General features: G+C 43.4%; 15 non-coding genes across 15 annotated transcripts; all 15 read right to left on the bottom strand.

Annotated features, from left to right (window-relative positions):
• Positions 1-41: 41 nt before the first annotated feature.
• On the bottom strand, positions 42-124 carry TRNAL-CAG (transfer RNA leucine (anticodon CAG)). Its single transcript has one exon. It is a non-coding gene; the product is annotated as a tRNA-Leu (tRNA).
• Positions 125-1,863: 1,739 nt separating this feature from the next.
• Positions 1,864-1,946, bottom strand: TRNAL-AAG (transfer RNA leucine (anticodon AAG)). Its single transcript has one exon. It is a non-coding gene; the product is annotated as a tRNA-Leu (tRNA).
• Positions 1,947-2,132: 186 nt separating this feature from the next.
• On the bottom strand, positions 2,133-2,215 carry TRNAL-CAG (transfer RNA leucine (anticodon CAG)). The gene has a single exon. It is a non-coding gene; the product is annotated as a tRNA-Leu (tRNA).
• A 2,008-nt stretch (positions 2,216-4,223) lies between these two features.
• On the bottom strand, positions 4,224-4,306 carry TRNAL-CAG (transfer RNA leucine (anticodon CAG)). The gene has a single exon. It is a non-coding gene; the product is annotated as a tRNA-Leu (tRNA).
• Positions 4,307-6,045: 1,739 nt separating this feature from the next.
• TRNAL-AAG (transfer RNA leucine (anticodon AAG)) lies at positions 6,046-6,128 on the bottom strand. Its single transcript has one exon. It is a non-coding gene; the product is annotated as a tRNA-Leu (tRNA).
• A 901-nt stretch (positions 6,129-7,029) lies between these two features.
• Positions 7,030-7,112, bottom strand: TRNAR-UCG (transfer RNA arginine (anticodon UCG)). The gene has a single exon. It is a non-coding gene; the product is annotated as a tRNA-Arg (tRNA).
• A 1,293-nt stretch (positions 7,113-8,405) lies between these two features.
• TRNAL-CAG (transfer RNA leucine (anticodon CAG)) lies at positions 8,406-8,488 on the bottom strand. Its single transcript has one exon. It is a non-coding gene; the product is annotated as a tRNA-Leu (tRNA).
• A 632-nt stretch (positions 8,489-9,120) lies between these two features.
• On the bottom strand, positions 9,121-9,203 carry TRNAL-UAG (transfer RNA leucine (anticodon UAG)). The gene has a single exon. It is a non-coding gene; the product is annotated as a tRNA-Leu (tRNA).
• A 1,024-nt stretch (positions 9,204-10,227) lies between these two features.
• TRNAL-AAG (transfer RNA leucine (anticodon AAG)) lies at positions 10,228-10,310 on the bottom strand. Its single transcript has one exon. It is a non-coding gene; the product is annotated as a tRNA-Leu (tRNA).
• A 186-nt stretch (positions 10,311-10,496) lies between these two features.
• TRNAL-CAG (transfer RNA leucine (anticodon CAG)) lies at positions 10,497-10,579 on the bottom strand. Its single transcript has one exon. It is a non-coding gene; the product is annotated as a tRNA-Leu (tRNA).
• A 632-nt stretch (positions 10,580-11,211) lies between these two features.
• TRNAL-UAG (transfer RNA leucine (anticodon UAG)) lies at positions 11,212-11,294 on the bottom strand. The gene has a single exon. It is a non-coding gene; the product is annotated as a tRNA-Leu (tRNA).
• A 1,024-nt stretch (positions 11,295-12,318) lies between these two features.
• On the bottom strand, positions 12,319-12,401 carry TRNAL-AAG (transfer RNA leucine (anticodon AAG)). Its single transcript has one exon. It is a non-coding gene; the product is annotated as a tRNA-Leu (tRNA).
• A 186-nt stretch (positions 12,402-12,587) lies between these two features.
• Positions 12,588-12,670, bottom strand: TRNAL-CAG (transfer RNA leucine (anticodon CAG)). Its single transcript has one exon. It is a non-coding gene; the product is annotated as a tRNA-Leu (tRNA).
• Positions 12,671-13,302: 632 nt separating this feature from the next.
• Positions 13,303-13,385, bottom strand: TRNAL-UAG (transfer RNA leucine (anticodon UAG)). Its single transcript has one exon. It is a non-coding gene; the product is annotated as a tRNA-Leu (tRNA).
• A 1,024-nt stretch (positions 13,386-14,409) lies between these two features.
• Positions 14,410-14,492, bottom strand: TRNAL-AAG (transfer RNA leucine (anticodon AAG)). Its single transcript has one exon. It is a non-coding gene; the product is annotated as a tRNA-Leu (tRNA).
• Positions 14,493-14,654: the final 162 nt, after the last annotated feature.

Raw genomic sequence — 14,654 nt, forward strand, 5'->3', positions numbered from 1 at the left:
GATCATATTTCTCAAGAAAAAAATTAGAGTAAACACAGGACTGTCAGAAGTGGGATTTGAACCCACGCCTCCAGAGGAGACTGCGACCTGAACGCAGCGCCTTAGACCACTCGGCCATCCTGACTTGCTTTCCCAGCATCTTCCAGAGGCCAGACAGCCATGCAGGTGAGGTACTGAAAAGGAATGCCCTCAATTTATTTATCCTATTATATGCACTTCCAACAGATCTTTGAACAATCTGTACAGAGCAGGACCTATGGAGAACTCTTTAGAACTTTGAGGCAAACAAAGAGAAAGTGCTATTCACCAGCCACTTGAACGGCTCAAAGCTGCTTTGAAATTGAGACAATAGCCACCTCTTGGCTGGCTAAAGCAATTTCAACAAGGGATCTCAAAGTCACAACATAGGGTGGAGTATGCAAATTTAAGCAGCCCCTGATCAAAGCCCTGAGGAGATTGCTGTAAGTGTGCTGGAGTCCAGTTGTCTACCAGATGAATGGCATTCTTCCAAATTTGCAGGGCCCGTCTGGCCAGGGCATACAAGAGCATGACTCTTCCAGATGACCTCTTACATGGGTCCTATGCTCATTTGGTAAGGATTGCGTTTTGTCAGCAAGACGTTATAGAACCTAAATATATGAGAAACCCCATCTCTCTTGACAAGAGGAGAACGGAATAAAGTGCCAAGTGAAGACCAACAGATGCAACTTCCATCAGATGTTAACCTGATAAAGGAGATTAAATCTCCAAAAGGCATGTCAGAAGTGTGATTCGAAACCACGCCTCCAAAGGAGACTGTGGCCTAAACACAGCGCCTTAGACCTCTCGGCCATCCTGACAGTATAGGCTTTTAATAAATGAATAAAAGTTACTCAGAAACGTCTACCTCCATGCAAGCCTGAAATAATTTAAACCATCAAACACAAGGTGCAACTTTATGCACAGGACAATAAACACAGAAGAACACATACGAAAGCACTTTATTTCACAGGTATACAGTTTTCATGCTTTTAGAACACCACATACCTCTCACCAGCTATTTAGGGTCCTGTATCCGACTCACAACATTTCCTTGCCTGCGACCTCTCTCTCTACACAAACAACTACAGCACAGGAAGTAGGAAGGCAATAGGTGGGGCAGTTTATGCAAATTTATGCTGCCAATGTGCCTTGCAGATTCATGCAGGATTTCTAGATCCTTGCTGGATACAAGAGAGTAGGCCTTGTTCCAGATAAACTATCCCTAGCAGGGAAAGTCTGAGCACAGGCACTCTTTTGCTCTTTAGCCCCTGGCCTGGGACTCACCCTCACTTGCTGAGGCATGAAATTCTGCATACCAACTTTGCACAGAAGGTATGTTTGTGGTTGTTTGGGGATGGGTGGGAGGTCAAGAGCAGGGAAAAGCAGGTCTCCTTCACTACTAGACTACTCTTCTATGCCTCCCTGCCGTTCACTCACTCTGTCTTTGTTTCATTCTCTCCTTCCACAACACTCCTTCTCACTCACTCGCTCTATCACTTGTATTTTTGCCCTTGCTCTGCATTCTATAGTGGAAACATCTCTTGAATGAAGCATCTGAAAATGACGTGACATAAAATTTAAAACCTCCTTATTGGAAACCTAAAACATCACAAGACTTAATGTAACCCATTTCTTTCATAAAAAAGATTTTTAAAGTACCCCACAAAACAAATATAAAACACCACGAGTGCTAGAAGAATATTACATTAACGTTAAAGATAGAATAGGGCAAATGCATTTGCAGTTGAAACTGAAGTTTGGTACTTATTCAGATATTATTTACATTGCCAATTTTTAGCTGAGATTCTAAAGGAACTGAGAGAGAAAATGGAATTCAAGTTTTGTCAGAAGTGGGATTCGAACCCACGCCTCCAGGAGAGACTGCGGCCTTAACGCAGCGCCTTAGACCACTCGGCCATCCTGACCCCATGCTGCATTTTCATCTAAAGGGTGAGAAAGATATTAGGAACCAAAAAATGCACAGAGCTTAGGCCAATAGTGGCTAGAGCAAGAAAAAAACTCACTGCACTCTTCCAAGAAGACAATCCTATAAGCCACTGCGAGGGAAATGATCATATTTCTCAAGAAAAAAATTAGAGTAAACACAGGACTGTCAGAAGTGGGATTTGAACCCACGCCTCCAGAGGAGACTGCGACCTGAACGCAGCGCCTTAGACCACTCGGCCATCCTGACTTGCTTTCACAGCATCTTCCAGAGGCCAGACAGCCATGCAGGTGAGGTACTGAAAAGGAATGCCCTCAATTTATTTATCCTATTATATGCACTTCCAACAGATCTTTGAACAATCTGTACAGAGCAGGACCTATGGAGAACTCTTTAGAACTTTGAGGCGAACAAAGAGTAAGTGCTATTCACCAGCCACTTGAACGGCTCAAAGCTGCTTTGAAATTGAGACAATAGCCACCTCTTGGCTGGCTAAAGCAATTTCAACAAGGGATCTCAAAGTCACAACATAGGGTGGAGTATGCAAATTTAAGCAGCCCCTGATCAAAACCCTGAGGAAATTGCTGTAAGTGTGCTGGAGTCCAGTTGTCTACCAGATGAATGGCATTCTTCCAAATTTGCTGGGCCCGTCTGGCCAGGGCATACAAGAGCATGACTCTTCCAGATGACCTCTTACATGGGTCCTATGCTCATTTGGTAAGGATTGCGCTTTGTCAGCAAGACGTTATAGAACCTAAATATATGAGAAACCCCATCTCTCTTGACAAGAGGAGAACGGAATAACGTGCCAAGTGAAGACCAACAGATGCAACTTCCATCAGATGTTAACCTGATAAAGGAGATTAAATCTCCAAAAGGCATGTCAGAAGTGGGATTTGAACCCCCGCCTCCAAAGGAGACTGTGGCCTAAACACAGCGCCTTAGACCTCTCGGCCATCCTGACAGTATATGCTTTTAAGAAATGAATAAAAGTTACTCAGAAACGTCTACCTCAATGCAAGCCTGAAATAATTTAAACCTTCAAACACAAGGTGCAACTTTATGCACAGGACAATAAACACAGAAGAACACATACGAAAGCACTTTATTTCACAGGTATACAGTTTTCATGCTTTTAGAACACCACATACCTCTCACCAGCTATTTAGGGTCCTGTATCCGACTCACAACATTTCCTTGCCTGCGACCTCTCTCTCTACACAAACAACTACAGCACAGGAAGTAGGAAGGCAATAGGTGGGGCAGTTTATGCAAATTTATGCTGCCAATGTGCCTTGCAGATTCATGCAGGATTTCTAGATCCTTGCTGGATACAAGAGAGTAGGCCTTGTTCCAGATAAACTATCCCTAGCAGGGAAAGTCTGAGCACAGGCACTCTTTTGCTCTTTAGCCCCTGGCCTGGGACTCACCCTCACTTGCTGAGGCGTGAAATTCTGCATACCAACTTTGCACAGAAGGTATGTTTGTGGTTGTTTGGGGATGGGTGGGAGGTCAAGAGCAGGGAAAAGCAGGTCTCCTTCACTACTAGACTCCTCTTCTATGCCTCCCTGCCATTCACTCACTCTGTCTTTGTTTCATTCTCTCCTTCCACAACACTCCTTCTCACTCACTCGCTCTATCACTTGTATTTTTGCCCTTGCTCTGCATTCTATAGTGGAAACATCTCTTGAATGAAGCATCTGAAAATGACGTGACATAAAATTTAAAACCTCCTTATTGGAAACCTAAAACATCACAAGACTTAATGTAACCCATTTCTTTCATAAAAAAGATTTTTAAAGTACCCCACAAAACAAATATAAAACACCACGAGTGCTAGAAGAATATTACATTAACGTTAAAGATAGAATAGGGCAAATGCATTTGCAGTTGAAACTGAAGTTTGGTACTTATTCAGATATTATTTACATTGCCAATTTTTAGCTGAGATTCTCAAGGAACTGAGAGAGAAAATGGAATTCAAGTTTTGTCAGAAGTGGGATTCGAACACACGCCTCCAGGAGAGACTGCGGCCTTAACGCAGCGCCTTAGACCACTCGGCCATCCTGACCCCATGCTGCTTTTTCATCTAAAGGGTGAGAAAGATATTAGGAACCAAAAAATGCACAGAGCTGAGGCCAATAGTGGCTAGAGCAAGAAAAAAACTCACTGCACTCTTCCAATAAGACAATCCTATAAGCCACTGCGAGGGAAATGATCATATTTCTCAAGAAAATAATTAGAGTAAACACAGGACTGTCAGAAGTGGGATTTGAACCCACGCCTCCAGAGGAGACTGCGACCTGAACGCAGCGCCTTAGACCACTCGGCCATCCTGACTTGCTTTCCCAGCATCTTCCAGAGGCCAGACAGCCATGCAGGTGAGGTACTGAAAAGGAATGCCCTCAATTTATTTATCCTATTATATGCACTTCCAACAGATCTTTGAACAATCTGTACAGAGCAGGACCTATGGAGAACTCTTTAGAACTTTGAGGCGAACAAAGAGAAAGTGCTATTCACCAGCCACTTGAACGGCTCAAAGCTGCTTTGAAATTGAGACAATAGCCACCTCTTGGCTGGCTAAAGCAATTTCAACAAGGGATCTCAAAGTCACAACATAGGGTGGAGTATGCAAATTTAAGCAGCCCCTGATCAAAGCCCTAAGGAAATTGCTGTAAGTGTGCTGGAGTCCAGTTGTCTACCAGATGCATGGCATTCTTCCAAATTTGCAGGGCCCGTCTGGCCAGGGCATACAAGAGCATGACTCTTCCAGATGACCTCTTACATGGGTCCTATGCTCATTTGGTAAGGATTGCGCTTTGTCAGCAAGACGTTATAGAACCTAAATATATGAGAAACCCCATCTCTCTTGACAAGAGGAGAACGGAATAACGTGCCAGGTGAAGACCAACAGATGCAACTTCCATCAGATGTTAACCTGATAAAGGAGATTAAATCTCCAAAAGGAATGTCAGAAGTGGAATTCGAACCCACGCCTCCAAAGGAGACTGTGGCCTAAACACAGCACCTTAGACCTCTCGGCCATCCTGACAGTATAGGCTTTTAAGAAATGAATAAAAGTTACTCAGAAACGTCTACCTCCATGCAAGCCTGAAATAATTTAAACATTCAAACACAAGGTGCAACTTTATGCACAGGACAATAAACACAGAAGAACACATACGAAAGCACTTTATTTCACAGGTATACAGTTTTCATGCTTTTAGAACACCACATACCTCTCACCAGCTATTTAGGGTCCTGTATCCGACTCACAACATTTCCTTGCCTGCAACCTCTCTCTCTACACAAACAACTACAGCACAGGAAGTAGGAAGGCAATAGGTGGGGCAGTTTATGCAAATTTATGCTGCCAATGTGCCTTGCAGATTCATGCAGGATTTCTAGATCCTTGCTGGATACAAGAGAGTAGGCCTTGTTCCAGATAAACTATCCCTAGCAGGGAAAGTCTGAGCACAGGCACTCTTTTGCTCTTTAGCCCCTGGCCTGGGACTCACCCTCACTTGCTGAGGCGTGAAATTCTGCATACCAACTTTGCACAGAAGGTATGTTTGTGGTTGTTTGGGGATGGGTGGGAGGTCAAGAGCAGGGAAAAGCAGGTCTCCTTCACTACTAGACTCCTCTTCTATGCCTCCCTGCCATTCACTCACTCTGTCTTTGTTTCATTCTCTCCTTCCACAACACTCCTTCTCACTCACTCGCTCTATCACTTGTATTTTTGCCCTTGCTCTGCATTTTATAGTGGAAACATCTCTTGAATGAAGCATCTGAAAATGACGTGACATAAAATTTAAAACCTCCTTATTGGAAACCTAAAACATCACAAGACTTAATGTAACCCATTTCTTTCATAAAAAAGATTTTTAAAGTACCCCACAAAACAAATATAAAACACCACGAGTGCTAGAAGAATATTACATTAACGTTAAAGATAGAATAGGGCAAATGCATTTGCAGTTGAAACTGAAGTTTGGTACTTATTCAGATATTATTTACATTGCCAATTTTTAGCTGAGATTCTCAAGGAACTGAGAGAGAAAATGGAATGCAAGTTTTGTCAGAAGTGGGATTCGAACCCACGCCTCCAGGAGAGACTGCGGCCTTAACGCAGCGCCTTAGACCACTCGGCCATCCTGACCCCATGCTGCTTTTTCATCTAAAGGGTGAGAAAGATATTAGGAACCAAAAAATGCACAGAGCTTAGGCCAATAGTGGCTAGAGCAAGAAAAAAACTCACTGCACTCTTCCAAGAAGACAATCCTATAAGCCACTGCGAGGGAAATGATCATATTTCTCAAGAAAAAAATTAGAGTAAACACAGGACTGTCAGAAGTGGGATTTGAACCCACGCCTCCAGAGGAGACTGCGACCTGAACGCAGCGCCTTAGACCACTCGGCCATGCTGACTTGCTTTCCCAGCATCTTCCAGAGGCCAGACAGCCATGCAGGTGAGGTACTGAAAAGGAATGCCCTCAATTTATTTATCCTATTATATGCACTTCCAACAGATCTTTGAACAATCTGTACAGAGCAGGACCTATGGAGAACTCTTTAGAACTTTGAGGCGAACAAAGAGAAAGTGCTATTCACCAGCCACTTCAACGGCTCAAAGCTGCTTTGAAATTGAGACAATAGCCACCTCTTGGCTGGCTAAAGCAATTTCAACAAGGGATCTCAAAGTCACAACATAGGGTGGAGTATGCAAATTTAAGCAGCCCCTGATCAAAGCCCTAAGGAAATTGCTGTAAGTGTGCTGGAGTCCAGTTGTCTACCAGATGCATGGCATTCTTCCAAATTTGCAGGGCCCGTCTGGCCAGTGCATACAAGAGCATGACTATTCCAGATGACCTCTTACATGGGTCCTATGCTCATTTGGTAAGGATTGCGCTTTGTCAGCAAGACGTTATAGAACCTAAATATATGAGAAACCCCATCTCTCTTGACAAGAGGAGAACGGAATAACGTGCCAAGTGAAGACCAACAGATGCAACTTCCATCAGATGTTAACCTGATAAAGGAGATTAAATCTCCAAAAGGCATGTCAGAAGTGGGATTCGAACCCACGCCTCCAAAGGAGACTGTGGCCGACACACAGCGCCTTAGACCTCTCGGCCATCCTGACAGTATAGGCTTTTAAGAAATGAATAAAAGTTACTCAGAAACGTCTACCTCCATGCAAGCCTGAAATAATTTAAACCTTCAAACACAAGGTGCAACTTTATGCACAGGACAATAAACACAGAAGAACACATACGAAAGCACTTTATTTCACAGGTATACAGTTTTCATGCTTTTAGAACACCACATACCTCTCACCAGCTATTTAGGGTCCTGTATCCGACTCACAACATTTCCTTGCCTGCGACCTCTCTCTCTACACAAACAACTACAGCACAGGAAGTAGGAAGGCAATAGGTGGGGCAGTTTATGCAAATTTATGCTGCCAATGTGCCTTGCAGATTCATGCAGGATTTCTAGATCCTTGCTGGATACAAGAGAGTAGGCCTTGTTCCAGATAAACTATCCCTAGCAGGGAAAGTCTGAGCACAGGCACTCTTTTGCTCTTTAGCCCCTGGCCTGGGACTCACCCTCACTTGCTGAGGCATGAAATTCTGCATACCAACTTTGCACAGAAGGTATGTTTGTGGTTGTTTGGGGATGGGTGGGAGGTCAAGAGCAGGGAAAAGCAGGTCTCCTTCACTACTAGACTCCTCTTCTATGCCTCCCTGCCGTTCACTCACTCTGTCTTTGTTTCATTCTCTCCTTCCACAACACTCCTTCTCACTCACTCGCTCTATCACTTGTATTTTTGCCCTTGCTCTGCATTCTATAGTGGAAACATCTCTTGAATGAAGCATCTGAAAATGACGTGACATAAAATTTAAAACCTCCGTATTGGAAACCTAAAACATCACAAGACTTAATGTAACCCATTTCTTTCATAAAAAAGATTTTTAAAGTACCCCACAAAACAAATATAAAACACCACGAGTGCTAGAAGAATATTACATTAACGTTAAAGATAGAATAGGGCAAATGCATTTGCAGTTGAAACTGAAGTTTGGTACTTATTCAGATATTATTTACATTGCCAATTTTTAGCTGAGATTCTAAAGGAACTGAGAGAGAAAATGGAATTCAAGTTTTGTCAGAAGTAGGATTCGAACCCACGCCTCCAGGAGAGACTGCGGCCTTAATGCAGCACCTTAGACCACTCGGCCATCCTGACCCCATGCTGCATTTTCATCTAAAGGGTGAGAAAGATATTAGGAACCAAAAAATGCACAGAGCTTAGGCCAATAGTGGCTAGAGCAAGAAAAAAACTCACTGCACTCTTCCAAGAAGACAATCCTATAAGCCACTGCGAGGGAAATGATCATATTTCTCAAGAAAAAAATTAGAGTAAACAAAAGACTGTCAGAAGTGGGATTTGAACCCACGCCTCCAGAGGAGACTGCGACCTGAACGCAGCGCCTTAGACCACTCGGCCATCCTGACTTGCTTTCCCAGCATCTTCCAGAGGCCAGACAGCCATGCAGGTGAGGTACTGAAAAGGAATGCCCTCAATTTATTTATCCTAGCATATGCACTTCCAACAGATCTTTGAACAATCTGTACAGAGCAGGACCTATGGAGAACTCTTTAGAACTTTGAGGCGAACAAAGAGAAAGTGCTATTCACCAGCCACTTGAACGGCTCAAAGCTGCTTTGAAATTGAGACAATAGCCACCTCTTGGCTGGCTAAAGCAATTTCAACAAGGGATCTCAAAGTCACAACATAGGGTGGAGTATGCAAATTTAAGCAGCCCCTGATCAAAGCCCTAAGGAAATTGCTGTAAGTGTGCTGGAGTCCAGTTGTCTACCAGATGCATGGCATTCTTCCAAATTTGCAGGGCCCGTCTGGCCAGGGCATACAAGAGCATGACTCTTCCAGATGACCTCTTACATGGGTCCTATGCTCATTTGGTAAGGATTGCGCTTTGTCAGCAAGACGTTATAGAACCTAAATATATGAGAAACCCCATCTCTCTTGACAAGAGGAGAACGGAATAACGTGCCAAGTGAAGACCAACAGATGCAACTTCCATCAGATGTTAACCTGATAAAGGAGATTAAATCTCCGAAAGGCATGTCAGAAGTGGGATTCGAACCCACGCCTCCAAAGGAGACTCTGGCCTAAACACAGCGCCTTAGACCTCTCGGCCATCCTGACAGTATAGGCTTTTAAGAAATGAATAAAAGTTACTCAGAAACGTCTACCTCCATGCAAGCCTGAAATAATTTAAACCTTCAAACACAAGGTGCAACTTTATGCACAGGACAATAAACACAGAAGAACACATACGAAAGCACTTTATTTCGCAGGTATACAGTTTTCATGCTTTTAGAACACCACATACCTCTCACCAGCTATTTAGGGTCCTGTATCCGACTCACAACATTTCCTTGCCTGCGACCTCTCTCTCTACACAAACAACTACAGCACAGGAAGTAGGAAGGCAATAGGTGGGGCAGTTTATGCAAATTTATGCTGCCAATGTGCCTTGCAGATTCATGCAGGATTTCTAGAACCTTGCTGGATACAAGAGAGTAGGCCTTGTTCCAGATAAACTATCCCTAGCAGGGAAAGTCTGAGCACAGGCACTCTTTTGCTCTTTAGCCCCTGGCCTGGGACTCACCCTCACTTGCTGAGGCGTGAAATTCTGCATACCAACTTTGCACAGAAGGTATGTTTGTGGTTGTTTGGGGATGGGTGGGAGGTCAAGAGCAGGGAAAAGCAGGTCTCCTTCACTACTAGACTCCTCTTCTATGCCTCCCTGCCATTCACTCACTCTGTCTTTGTTTCATTCTCTCCTTCCACAACACTCCTTCTCACTCACTCGCTCTATCACTTGTATTTTTGCCCTTGCTCTGCATTCTATAGTGGAAACATCTCTTGAATGAAGCATCTGAAAATGACGTGACATAAAATTTAAAACCTCCTTATTGGAAACCTAAAACATCACAAGACTTAATGTAACCCATTTCTTTCATAAAAAAGATTTTTAAAGTACCCCACAAAACAAATATAAAACACCACGAGTGCTAGAAGAATATTACATTAACGTTAAAGATAGAATAGGGCAAATGCATTTGCAGTTGAAACTGAAGTTTGGTACTTATTCAGATATTATTTACATTGCCAATTTTTAGCTGAGATTCTAAAGGAACTGAGAGAGAAAATGGAATTCAAGTTTTGTCAGAAGTGGGATTTGAACCCACGCCTCCAGGAGAGACTGCGGCCTTAACGCAGCGCCTTAGACCACTCGGCCATCCTGACCCCATGCTGTTTTTTCATCTAAAGGGTGAGAAAGATATTAGGAACCAAAAAATGCACAGAGCTTAGGCCAATAGTGGCTAGAGCAAGAAAAAAACTCACTGCACTCTTCCAAGAAGACAATCCTATAAGCCACTGCGAGGGAAATGATCATATTTCTCAAGAAAAAAATTAGAGTAAACACAGGACTGTCAGAAGTGGGATTTGAACCCACACCTCCAGAGGAGACTGCGACCTGAACGCAGCGCCTTAGACCACTCGGCCATCCTGACTTGCTTTCCCAGCATCTTCCAGAGGCCAGACAGCCATGCAGGTGAGGTACTGAAAAGGAATGCCCTCAATTTATTTATCCTATTATATGCACTTCCAACAGATCTTTGAACAATCTGTACAGAGCAGGACCTATGGAGAACTCTTTAGAACTTTGAGGCGAACAAAGAGAAAGTGCTATTCACCAGCCATTTGAACGGCTCAAAGCTGCTTTGAAATTGAGACAATAGCCACCTCTTGGCTGGCTAAAGCAATTTCAACAAGGGATCTCAAAGTCACAACATAGGGTGGAGTATGCAAATTTAAGCAGCCCCTGATCAAAGCCCTAAGGAAATTGCTGTAAGTGTGCTGGAGTCAAGTTGTCTACCAGATGCATGGCATTCTTCCAAATTTGCAGGGCCCGTCTGGCCAGGGCATACAAGAGCATGACTCTTCCAGATGACCTCTTACATGGGTCCTATGCTCATTTGGTAAGGATTGCGCTTTGTCAGCAAGACGTTATAGAACCTAAATATATGAGAAACCCCATCTCTCTTGACAAGAGGAGAACGGAATAACGTGCCAAGTGAAGACCAACAGATGCAACTTCCATCAGATGTTAACCTGATAAAGGCGATTAAATCTCCAAAAGGCATGTCAGAAGTGGGATTCGAACCCACGCCTCCAAAGGAGACTGTGGCCTAAACACAGCGCCTTAGACCTCTCGGCCATCCTGACAGTATAGGCTTTTAAGAAATGAATAAAAGTTACTCAGAAACGTCTACCTCCATGCAAGCCTGAAATAATTTAAACCTTCAAACACAAGGTGCAACTTTATGCACAGGACAATAAACACAGAAGAACACATACGAAAGCACTTTATTTCACAGGTATACAGTTTTCATGCTTTTAGAACACCACATACCTCTCACCAGCTATTTAGGGTCCTGTATCCGACTCACAACATTTCCTTGCCTGCGACCTCTCTCTCTACACAAACAACTACAGCACAGGAAGTAGGAAGGCAATAGGTGGGGCAGTTTATGCAAATTTATGCTGCCAATGTGCCTTGCAGATTCATGCAGGATTTCTAGATCCTTTCTGGATACAAGAGAGTAGGCCTTGTTCCAGATAAACTATCCCTAGCAGGGAAAGTCTGAGCACAGGCACTCTTTTGCTCTTTAGCCCCTGGCCTGGGACTCACCCTCACTTGCTGAGGCGTGAAATTCTGCATACCAACTTTGCACAGAAGGTATGTTTGTGGTTGTTTGGGGATGGGTGGGAGGTCAAGAGCAGGGAAAAGCAGGTCTCCTTCACTACTAGACTACTCTTCTACGCCTCCCTGCCGTTCACTCACTCTGTCTTTGTTTCATTCTGTCCTTCCACAACACTCCTTCTCACTCACTCGCTCTATCACTTGTATTTTTGCCCTTGCTCTGCATTCTATAGTGGAAACATCTCTTGAATGAAGCATCTGAAAATGACGTGACATAAAATTTAAAACCTCCTTATTGGAAACCTAAAACATCACAAGACTTAATGTAACCCATTTCTTTCATAAAAAAGATTTTTAAAGTACCCCACAAAAGAAATATAAAACACCACGAGTGCTAGAAGAATATTACATTAACGTTAAAGATAGAATAGGGCAAATGCATTTGCAGTTGAAACTGAAGTTTGGTACTTATTCAGATATTATTTACATTGCCAATTTTTAGCTGAGATTCTAAAGGAACTGAGAGAGAAAATGGAATTCAAGTTTTGTCAGAAGTGGGATTCGAACCCACGCCTCCAGGAGAGACTGCGGCCTTAACGCAGCGCCTTAGACCACTCGGCCATCCTGACCCCATGGTGCTTTTTCATCTAAAGGGTGAGAAAGATATTAGGAACCAAAAAATGCACAGAGCTTAGGCCAATAGTGGCTAGAGCAAGAAAAAAACTCACTGCACTCTTCCAAGAAGACAATCCTATAAGCCACTGCGAGGGAAATGATCATATTTCTCAAGAAAAAAATTAGAGTAAACACAGGACTGTCAGAAGTGGGATTTGAACCCACGCCTCCAGAGGAGACTGCGACCTGAACGCAGCGCCTTAGACCACTCGGCCATCCTGACTTGCTTTCCCAGCATCTTCCAGAGGCCAGACAGCCATGCAGGTGAGGTACTGAAAAGGAATGCCCTCAATTTATTTATCCTATTATATGCACTTCCAACAGATCTTTGAACAATCTGTACAGAGCAGGACCTATGGAGAACTCTTTAGAACTTTGAGGCGAACAAAGAGAAAGTGCTATTCACCAGCCACTTGAACGGCTCAAAGCTGCTTTGAAATTGAGACAATAGCCACCTCTTGGCTGGCTAAAGCAATTTCAACAAGGGATCTCAAAGTCACAACATAGGGTGGAGTATGCAAATTTAAGCAGCCCCTGATCAAAGCCCTAAGGAAATTGCTGTAAGTGTGCTGGAGTCCAGTTGTCTACCAGATGCATGGCATTCTTCCAAATTTGCTGGGCCCGTCTGGCCAGGGCATACAAGAGCATGACTCTTCCAGATGACCTCTTACATGGGTCCTATGCTCATTTGGTAAGGATTGCGCTTTGTCAGCAAGACGTTATAGAACCTAAATATATGAGAAACCCCATCTCTCTTGACAAGAGGAGAACGGAATAACGTGCCAAGTGAAGACCAACAGATGCAACTTCCATCAGATGTTAACCTGATAAAGGAGATTAAATCTCCAAAAGGCATGTCAGAAGTGGGAATCGAACCCACGCCTCCAAAGGAGACTGTGGCCTAAACACAGCGCCTTAGACCTCTCGGCCATCCTGACAGTATATGCTTTTAAGAAATGAATAAAAGTTACTCAGAAACGTCTACCTCCATGCAACCCTGAAATAATTTAAACCTTCAAACACAAGGTGCAACTTTATGCACAGGACAATAAACACAGAAGAACACATACGAAAGCACTTTATTTCACAGGTATACAGTTTTCATGCTTTTAGAACACCACATACCTCTCACCAGCTAATTAGGGTCCTGTATCTGACTCACAACATTTCCTTGCCTGCGACCTCTCTCTCTACACAAACAACTACAGCACAGGAAGTAGGAAGGCAATAGGTGGGGCAGTTTATGCAAATTTATGCTGCCAATGTGCCTTGCAGATTCATGCAGGATTTCTAGATCCTTGCTGGATACAAGAGAGTAGGCCTTGTTCCAGATAAACTATCCCTAGCAGGGAAAGTCTGAGCACAGGCACTCTTTTGCTCTTTAGCCCCTGGCCTGGGACTCACCCTCACTTGCTGAGGCGTGAAATTCTGCATACCAACTTTGCACAGAAGGTATGTTTGTGGTTGTTTGGGGATGGGTGGGAGGTCAAGAGCAGGGAAAAGCAGGTCTCCTTCACTACTAGATTCCTCTTCTATGCCTCCCTGCCATTCACTCACTCTGTCTTTGTTTCATTCTCTCCTTCCACAACACTCCTTCTCACTCACTCGCTCTATCACTTGTATTTTTGCCCTTGCTCTGCATTCTATAGTGGAAACATCTCTTGAATGAAGCATCTGAAAATGACGTGACATAAAATTTAAAACCTCCTTATTGGAAACCTAAAACATCACAAGACTTAATGTAACCCATTTCTTTCATAAAAAAGATTTTTAAAGTACCCCACAAAACAAATATAAAACACCACGAGTGCCAGAAGAATATTACATTAACGTTAAAGATAGAATAGGGCAAATGCATTTGCAGTTGAAACTGAAGTTTGGTACTTATTCAGATATTATTTACATTGCCAATTTTTAGCTGAGATTCTAAAGGAACTGAGAGAGAAAATGGAATTCAAGTTTTGTCAGAAGTGGGATTCGAACCCACGCCTCCAGGAGAGACTGCGGCCTTAACGCAGCGCCTTAGACCACTCGGCCATCCTGACCCCATGCTGCTTTTTCATCTAAAGGGTGAGAAAGATATTAGGAACCAAAAAATGCACAGAGCTGAGGCCAATAGTGGCTAGAGCAAGAAAAAAACTCACTGCACTCTTCCAAGAAGACAATCCTATAAGCCACTGCGAGGGAAATGATCATATTTCTCAAGA

The sequence above is a fragment of the Triturus cristatus genome, chromosome 6, assembly GCF_964204655.1.
Source record: "Triturus cristatus chromosome 6, aTriCri1.1, whole genome shotgun sequence".
NCBI classification, from domain to species: domain Eukaryota; kingdom Metazoa; phylum Chordata; class Amphibia; order Caudata; family Salamandridae; genus Triturus; species Triturus cristatus.